Here is an 8,656-nt window from a genome sequence, read left to right on the forward strand (position 1 = left end):
GATGCGCTGCTGCACCTGGGGCTGGCTCCAGAGGGCCCAGGTACAGGGAGGGGGTGCCCCGGCCCTGGGGCGCTGGCGGAACAGCCCGGCCCCCGCCCCATCTCTCCTGGAGGCCCCCGGCTGCCTCCCCACGGGCCCCACGGGCAGGACCCTCCGGGGTAGAAGGCCTGGCTGCAGGGCAGTTGGACGTGAGGATGGGACGGGGACAGGTGGGGGCCCACTAGGGGTCCCTGAGCTGGGGGCTGGGGGACCCCATAGCCCCTTTGTCCTCAACACTGCCACCCCCTCCTTGGTGAGGGAGACCCCGGAAGAGGGGCCACCTCTGTCCCCCCCTGCACCTGACGGTCCCTGCAGCCCTGGCTGTGCCCCCACCAGCCCCTCTCCATCCAGCAGCCTCCTCTGCGGGGGGTCGGGGGGCTGGCAGCCGTGACCCGGGGGCAGAATGCTGGGCTGGACATGCAGACAGACTGATGCACGGCCCCCCGACTCCACCCCTGCAGGCGAAGCCCTGGCCGGGGGTCCCCTCAGCCCCTCGGCCCCAGGGACCTCATTCCTGCGCTGCTGCGTCAGCCGGTGGCCGCGAGGTGCCGTCCAGCACCGTGCCGGTCGCCCCGGCCTCCAGGGTGTCTGGTCCCTGTACTTGCCCTGGGATCAAGAGCCCAAGGCCCCTCCACCAGGGCTGTGAGGGCGGAGGGCCGCGTCCCCCTGGCCACCCAGAAAGCCCGCCCCGTGGGCACGTGAGGGTCGGGAGGCCCTGACCTGAGCATCCGGCGCTCCCACCTGCGCCCCCACAGCACCCCTCCGAGCCCCCCACCAGGCGGTTCCCACTGCCCAGCCCGCTCCTCAAAGGGGGAAAGTCTGCAGAGGCGGACTCGACAAGGAAGCAGGCGGCCCCAGCCCGGGCCCCGAGGGCAGGTGAGCAGGTGGTCCATCCCGGGCAGGGGATTCCTGCCCCCTCCTGGCCTCACCTGGCTGCGCTGGGGCCCGAGGAGGCCGGCCCCGTGGAGCCCACCTGCCTCCATCCCGGTCGCTCTGCGTCCCGCTGACCCACCTGGAGCCTGCCGGCCTCACTGTAATTGGCAAGGCAGCGGGAGCACGGGATATTTTTAATAAAAATTAGGTACAAGCAGATACAGGGGATTAATAGTTGTATTATGATTTTATAGTTCTCCACATACAGCGGCGTGGAGGAGACAATCAGAGCAGAGCCATTTCAGGCGGATAAAATGGGGCATTTATTTTTAATGGAAAGAGAATTTCAGGACTCACCCAGCCGTGGAAGGAGAGCTGCTGACGGCCCTCACCGGGTGGAACAAAGACAAGGCTGGAGGTGTGCGGCGTCCCCCAGGAGCCCCCCGCCCGGGTCAGCAGCGGGAGCCCCGGTTCGCCGGGCACCAGAGGGAGTCACCAGGTGGGAATCTTCAGCCCAAACTCAGAGGGACCCGGGGTGGAGCCTCGCAGGCATGGGTACGTCTGAGCCTCAGTGTCCCCTTCTGAACAGCAAGGAAGGGGGGGCTCTTAGGAAAAGCAGGGGCCCCTCAGAGGCAAGCGAGGGTGTCATCGAGGGCGTGACCCACAATCACTGGGGAGCGAACACACGTTGGGCACCTACTGGCCTCCCTGCAATCACAGCTGTGCCTCGTCTGCAGCCCCACCCTGCTGGCAGCACCCCTGGCCCCGGGGGTCCGGCCCGAGGTCAGGCCCGGGCACCGCTGTCCCTTAGCTCCCTGGCAGGAGCTCCGTCTCCCCAGGAGCCACCGGGCGGCTTTGAAGCTCACAGCTTGAAAAACGCAGCGTGGGGTGGAAGGGAGCCGAGGGGCCAGGAGCCCCCAGGGCATCGCAGAGGGTGGCAGCTGGCCTGGCGGGGGCACAGGTGGGCAGAGCTTTGGAGACCCGGGGGTGGGAGCGTGGACGGGACCAGGGCACCTGAGGGATCCATCCCACCTGGTCCAGCCTGCAGCCCGAGGCAAGGAGCCCCCAAGGAGGGGTCATCTGGCCACAGGATCGCTGCCCGGATGGCCACCTGTGCCCCCACCCGGCCTTCCACAGAGCCCGGCTGCCCACCAGGGGCCTCCCCTCAAGCCCAGGGGGTGAGCGACAGGCACAGTTCACGGGACACAGGCCAAGCCCGATCCCCACCCTCCCGCAGCCACCACCTGCTAGGACGCAGGATGGCCCCCGAGCACGGGCTCAGCACCAGCCGGGGTTGGCAACACCCAGGGGGGTCCTCCGGGACCCGCTGTGATCTGGGGACCCAGGTCCTCTCCGTGTTACCCCGAGGAGCCCCGAGGAGTCCCGAGGAGCCCCGCCGTGCGGGCCCGAAGCCAGCTGGCCGGCCGACCGGAGCCGGGTGATGACGTGCCAGCGGCGGCAGCAGAGCTCCCCCGGGCCTTCCGAGGGTGCCGAGCCTGGGTTAGCACCAGCCCCTGAGGCCCCGGATGAAACGCAGCCTGCGCGGCTCGGACACGGCAGCTGACTCAGCTGCGAGCGGGGCCGAGTCCGCACACGGGACCCCCACCCGGACGCACGCGGCCCCACGAGTGAGCGAACCACCACCGATCAATCCACGGAAACGGGACCCACGTCGGAGCCAGCGCCAGCCGAGGCCCCCGCGCCCGGCCCCCCAGAACGGGGAGGAGGCAGGCGTGGAGCGCCCACTTTCTAAATCACACAAATTAATTTAGAAATCAGAGGGGCTCCCGCAGCTCGAATGCAGATTCCAAAACAGCTTAACAGATTACCAAGCCCCTTTAAGAAGACAAATTATGCGGCTCCTCCGGGCCTGCTGGTTAATTATGCATGCGCCTCCGAGAGCCTCGTGAAATATTCACCAGCTGTGGGTTTGCACTTGCCACTCGCAGCCTCATTGCTGTGCGGGCCCCAGCAGTCGCGCCCCACGCCACCGCGGCACAGGGCGCCGCCAGCCTTGGGACCTCGGGACCCACAGACGCCCGCCCCTCCTGACCGTGGACCTGTCACATCCACGTGGGCGGCCCGGGCGCCCCGGCCACGGGGCCTCCCCGCCGGTCGCACCCGCTCAACAGCCCCGGCCTGTGGGTAACGGCGGCCGGTGCCAGGCGGCGCTCTTCCCGGCCCTGGCCCGGGCCTCCCCTTCCCCACCAGCCCCTCTGCACCTTCCCGTAAGCGGGGTCTGTGTCCCCCACAAGGGCCCCTTGCCTCGTCGTGTCTTCCTCCTGAGTGTTCGGGGGGAGCCCTGGAAGGAGGTCCCAGCCATGGAGCCGCCTTCCCGGGCCAGGGTTGGGGCCGCCTCCGTGGCAGCCTGCTGCCCAGGGTCCCAGAGGGTCCCCCAGGTCACACTGGGCACCACAGCCCCCGCACAGGGAGACGGTCCTCTGAGCGCCCCTGGGAGGGTCAAGTGAGGACACGGGGGCCCATCACCCTCCTCCTCTCCCAAGCTCAGCAGCCCGGGGGGCTCAGCATCCTGAGCAGCCACCGTCCCCTGGAGCCCACCCAGGCCCCCAGGCTGCCCCCCTCACCCCCTGGGCCACCAGCGTTCACCAACTCCTTCTTTCCCTCACACTGACTGGGCACCAGCCCCTCCAGGCCTCACGTCTCTAGTCCCTCAGCCCCTGATCCCGGGCACTGTCCTCAGCACAGGACACTCGGTCCAGACAGCACCAGGCCGGTGCGGGCCGGTGACTGTGAAGCAGGTGACACTAGGTGACGGTGTAGCCAGGCCAGAGCTAGGGCAGCCAGACAGGTCTTAGAAGAAGCACCCTCTCCGCTGCAGTGGGGTCACCAGGGCAGTGCCCCCACCTGAGAATCTTAGAATCACCCTCAGAGTCAGAGGGACCCTCAGCTGCCACCAAACCAGTCTGCCCTTGATGGATGGGAAAGCAGAGCCCTGGGCTCCAAGGAACCCACCTGCCCCCAGGGCAGCAGGGCCACCCACCCGAGGACAGGCCATGCCAGTCCCGGGCCCTCAGGCTCCCGCTCCACCTTCCCTGCCCCCCCTCGGGCTCCCAGGGCTCAGACGGAAGGAGAGATCAAGCCCCGGATGTCCTTCACAATCGTTCCACCCGATGAAGTCCACGTTAACAAGACAAGGACGGGGCCGCGGCTGTCGTCTGCTGGCACCCACGCGTCCCCACGCGACTTGGGGCATGCACATGGCTCAGCCCTGGAGGCCCCGTGCTCAGAGCGGGTGGGCTGCTGTGCACACACCCACACGCATGTGCACACAGGCATGCTCGCCAGTGTGTACGTAGACATGTGGGCACATCCATGCACACACGTACACATGCCTATATGTGAACACACACCCGGGTACGTGGGCACATACACGCACACACACATGTCCACACGTGTGCACACTCGCTCCTAAATACGGCCACATGAAGCCCCGGAAGCTGCTGACAGAAATGCCATCGTGTGGCTCTTCCACGGGCCCAGGTGGGGAGCCACTGACCAGTGGGGTTCGATTGCTCACGTCCCTTTCCTTGCAGAGAAGCTGAGGCCAAGGGAGGGAAGGGGACTTGCTCAGGGCCTCCCAGCAAGCTGGCAGCCAGCCTGGACCTGGGAGTCTTCCCCTCAGGGCTGGGCCAAGTGAGCAAGGCAGGTGCACGCGGGGGTGCAGGGTGCATACACAGGAGTGCAGGGGTGCGGGAGTGCAGTGGCTCAAGGGCACAGTGGTAGAGGGGTGCAGGGGCACAGGGGGGCAGGGACACAGGAGTGCAATGGCTGAGGGCACAGGGGCACAGGGGCATAGGTGTACAGGGACTCAGGGGTGTAAGGGTGCAGGGGTGCAAGGGCACAGGAGTGCAATGGCTCGGGGCACTGGGGTACAGAGGTATAGGTGTACAGGGGCTCAGGGTGCAAGGGTACAGGGGTGCAGGGGCACAGGAGTGCAGGGTGCAAGGGCTTGGGGTTCAGGGGCACAAGGGCACAGGGGCTTAGGGGCTCAGGGGTGCAGGGGCCCCGCAGACCCACAGCCTGCCCTCACAGCGCTTGGGTCCATGCCTGTCCTCCCTCCCTGGACGGTGGCCCAGCCCCCCTGCTCGTGTGATAGCTGCAGCGTGGCCGGCACAGTGGAGTCCGCCGTGTCCTAACTGGGCGCCCACCAGCTAAGCCTCGGGAGATCCCTTGTTTGTGTCCCAACGTCCAGCCTCGCCAGGAAGCAGGAATGTTGGACGGCAGGCCCCTTGCGTCCCCGCCTGGCCCTGGAGGGAGCTGGCTGCTGCTCGGCTCTGACAGGGTACGCACCCCCGGGATCAGGGGCACACGGTGCAGGACAGCCCTGGGTGCTGGGGCCCGAGACGGCTTCGGGCCCTCCAGCCCCGCCCCAGCCAGGGGTCCGTACCCAAGTCCTGGGCAGCACCCAGAGGCAGAGCAAGAAGATTCCGTGCCGGCTTCCCCGAGCCACCTGTGTGCTATCGCTTGCCTCCCCCCCCCCCACCCCGCTCAGATCCCTCTCCCGGCTCCCAGCCCTGCTGGAGGCCCTGCGGGACCCGGCGTAACCGGCGTCGGTGCTGCCCACCCTGCTGCCCACCCTGCTGCCCCACTGCTCTGCGCAAGCCGCCCACCGAGGCCACCCACCCGCCACCACCCCCCCCCCCAGGGCACCTCTGGGAGCCCAGAGCAGCGGGCGGTTGTATAGGACAGCCTTGGCTTTCTCTTCAAGGAAAAGACACGGTCGCAACGTCCAGAGGGAGGCGCTGGGCCGCGTGTGGGGGCGCCGGGAGCCGGCAGCAGGCTCCCCCAAGCCAGTGGCGTGCCTTTGCGCTCACTTTGGAAACTGTCAGTTCAGCAGTCTGGCTAACTACCTGCTCGGCGGTGGCCTTAAAACTGTCCACACTCATAAATCACCCCGAGATTTAAATAAGCGCTGGTGGCAGGTAATTTCTCAGAACTCCCCCACACTCGCGCACAGGATCGTGGGTGGAGTGGACAGAAAGTGAATTAAGACAGGGCTGAGGACAGAGCAGCAGCCCGTCCCCAGGGGCGATCGTGGAGGAAGGTGGGCGCTTGTGTGGATGGCGGTGGGGCCCAGGCCCGTCCCCTGCCGAGGCCCCCACCCCACATCACAGACGCCGCCAGCTCGCAGCCTGCCCACAAAGCCTCCTCAGACGGGGTCTGCTCTAACGTGCGGAGCTTTCCTCCCTCTGGGTTTTCTGGTTAACAGCGGAAGCCTTTACTGAAGGCAGTACTGATGGGGGATCGGGCACCGGGCAAAGGAGTAGCCCACAAGGGGCTGTGTCCAGGGCCCCCCAGGGCCACCTTTGCCCCACACGAGTCACAGGGCATTGGTCCCAGGAGTGTGGCTAGAAGGGGGAAGGAAAAAAATCGCATGCCTCCTTGAGACAGTTTCCAAGACCATCCCCACCCCAAAACAGAAGGGGGCCCTCCGTGTCCACCCCCCTGCTGTGATGCCCGTCCATTCATTCAGCAGACTCTCAGAGCCCTGCCTGAGAGTCTACACTGTGTGATCTGAAGTCAAGGCTGTATTTCAGCTGGGATGTGGGCTCAGTGTGCGCTGGGACCAGGGCCTAGTGTGAGCTGGGATGTGGGCTCAGTGTAGGCTGGGAGGTAGGCTCAGTGTGGGCTGGGCCCAGGGCTCAGTGTGGGCCGGGATGTGGACTCAGTGTATGCTGGGACCAGGACTCAGTGTGTGCTGGGATCAGGGCTCAGGGTGGGCTGGGATGTGGGCTCAGTGCGTGCTGGGACCAGGGCTCAGCATGGAGCAGAGTAAGAAGTCTATGGCCCAGGCTGAAAGGAGGTCTGAGCTGCTCGTGGTCTCACAGCTGGTGACAGAAATGCTGCTGGACCCCGACATGCTGCTCTTCCCCGACCTGTGGGCGGTGGCACCTGCTCCAGCTGCCTGTCAGCTGACCACAGGTCATCCCATCCCCTCAGCCTTAAGGGTTTGCAGACCACGAGGAAGGTGAAAAGCACCCCCGTCCCTGTAGCCTGTGTCTGGTCGGTGGGTCCCTGGGGGCTCCCTGGACACGGGCCAATGAAGGGACGGCCAGAGCGCAGCCACCCAGGCTGCAGCCCCGCTCGCTCCTCCTGGGCGGGCCGCTCCCCACCGCCCAGAGGGAGAAGGTCCCGCCAGGCCCCGCTGCCCCAGAGTGGGGAAGGGACCGGGGCTCCTCCCGACTCCCACCCCCGAGCTCATTCCCGGAGCCGCCCCAGGGGACCTCCATCCACCTTCCTGTTCCTTTGTAGAGCTCCCGGCAGGAGGACCCCCAAACCCTGCAGGGCAGTCATCGGGAGCACCCCATGCTTCCTTTAAAAAAAAAAAGATTTTATTTATTTATTCCTGAGAGACCCAGAGAGAGAGGCAGAGACAGGCAGAGGGAGGAGCAGGCTCCCTGCGGGGACGCAGGACTCGATCCCAGGACCCCCGGCATCACGCCCTGAGCGGAAGGCAGACGCTCAACCCCTGAGCCACCCAGGTGCCCCGGGAGCACCCCATGCCTCCTGTCTGCTGCCAGACGCTCTCAGGAGGGTGGTCTGCACCCATGACGCAGCACCCACCCTCCCCGCCCCCAGGGTCGCCATGAGGAGGGGGCCAGGCCTCTTCCCAGAATGCATCTGGCTCCTGGCACAGCGAAGGGAGATGGGGAGGGAGGTGTGACCCTGAGGCCTGTCCTCACGGGAAACCCACTGCCCCTGCGCCTGGGCCTCCTGGGGGCCCTGACTGCTGCCCATTCGCTCCAGGCCTGGCCAGGTGGAGCCGTTCATATGCGGGCAGGGGGCCGGCCCAGGGCCGGGGGTGCTCCCGGGGAGGGCGCACCCCCTCAACAGGCTGTGGTTCCTACGGGGCATCCCCAGAGGCCTCCGACGCGGGGGGAGCCTGTGAACTCCGGGTGCCCCGTCCCGCGGGCCACTGCTCTCCTCCTCGTGGGTCCCCCCTTTGGGAAAGGCCCTGCCCCCACTGGCTCCCTCCCGCCAGCCTGAGGCCAGGCCTGCCAACCCCTCCGTCCCTCCCGTGTCCCTCCCGCCAGCGGGACACGCCTGGCCTCCTGGCCGGTCCTCCGACGCCACCTGGTGGCCCACCTGCCCACGGCCACGGCCAACCACCGCCGGGGCCCCTGGCCTGGGCTGCTTCTGGGCCGGCCCCACAGGACAGCCGTCCTGGGCCTTACCTGGCCGGACCCCTGGGCACAGGTCCGTGTCCCCCGCCGCAGCCCCGGCCCGGCTGGGGAGCGGCCCGGGCTGCGCAGTTTGCTGCAGCAGCGCCCTGGCCTGGAAGACGAGTCTTGCTCAGCACAGGGAGCTCCATCCCCCGAGGGCAAAGGCAATAAAAGGCACATAAATGCAAGAAATTAGAGCTGGCCCAGGCGGAGAGGGCCCCATCCTGATTGCTAATCAAATTCCCATTCCTGGAGATCTTTAAAATCCTCCCTGTGCCCTGTTATTGTCTCGAAAGAGCTGTTATCACTCGTATAAAAAAAACTTATAAAAAATTCTAATCAACACTGGTCTGAAGGCACAGCGCCCCGCACCCCGCGCGCAGCCGGGGGGGCCGTTTATGAGGCATTTCACGCCTCAGGCTGTCCCCTCAGCCTCGGAGCTTGCATCGCCCATCAAAGTGATAAAGAGGGTGTTTGTGACTCAAAAGTTATTTATTAACACGCAGTATTTTCCACACAGGTCTCTGGGGCTGCGAGGACAGGCCTCCCCAGGCTAAGGG

This window comes from Canis lupus, chromosome 8 (assembly GCF_011100685.1).
Source record: "Canis lupus familiaris isolate Mischka breed German Shepherd chromosome 8, alternate assembly UU_Cfam_GSD_1.0, whole genome shotgun sequence".
NCBI classification, from domain to species: Eukaryota; Metazoa; Chordata; class Mammalia; order Carnivora; family Canidae; genus Canis; species Canis lupus.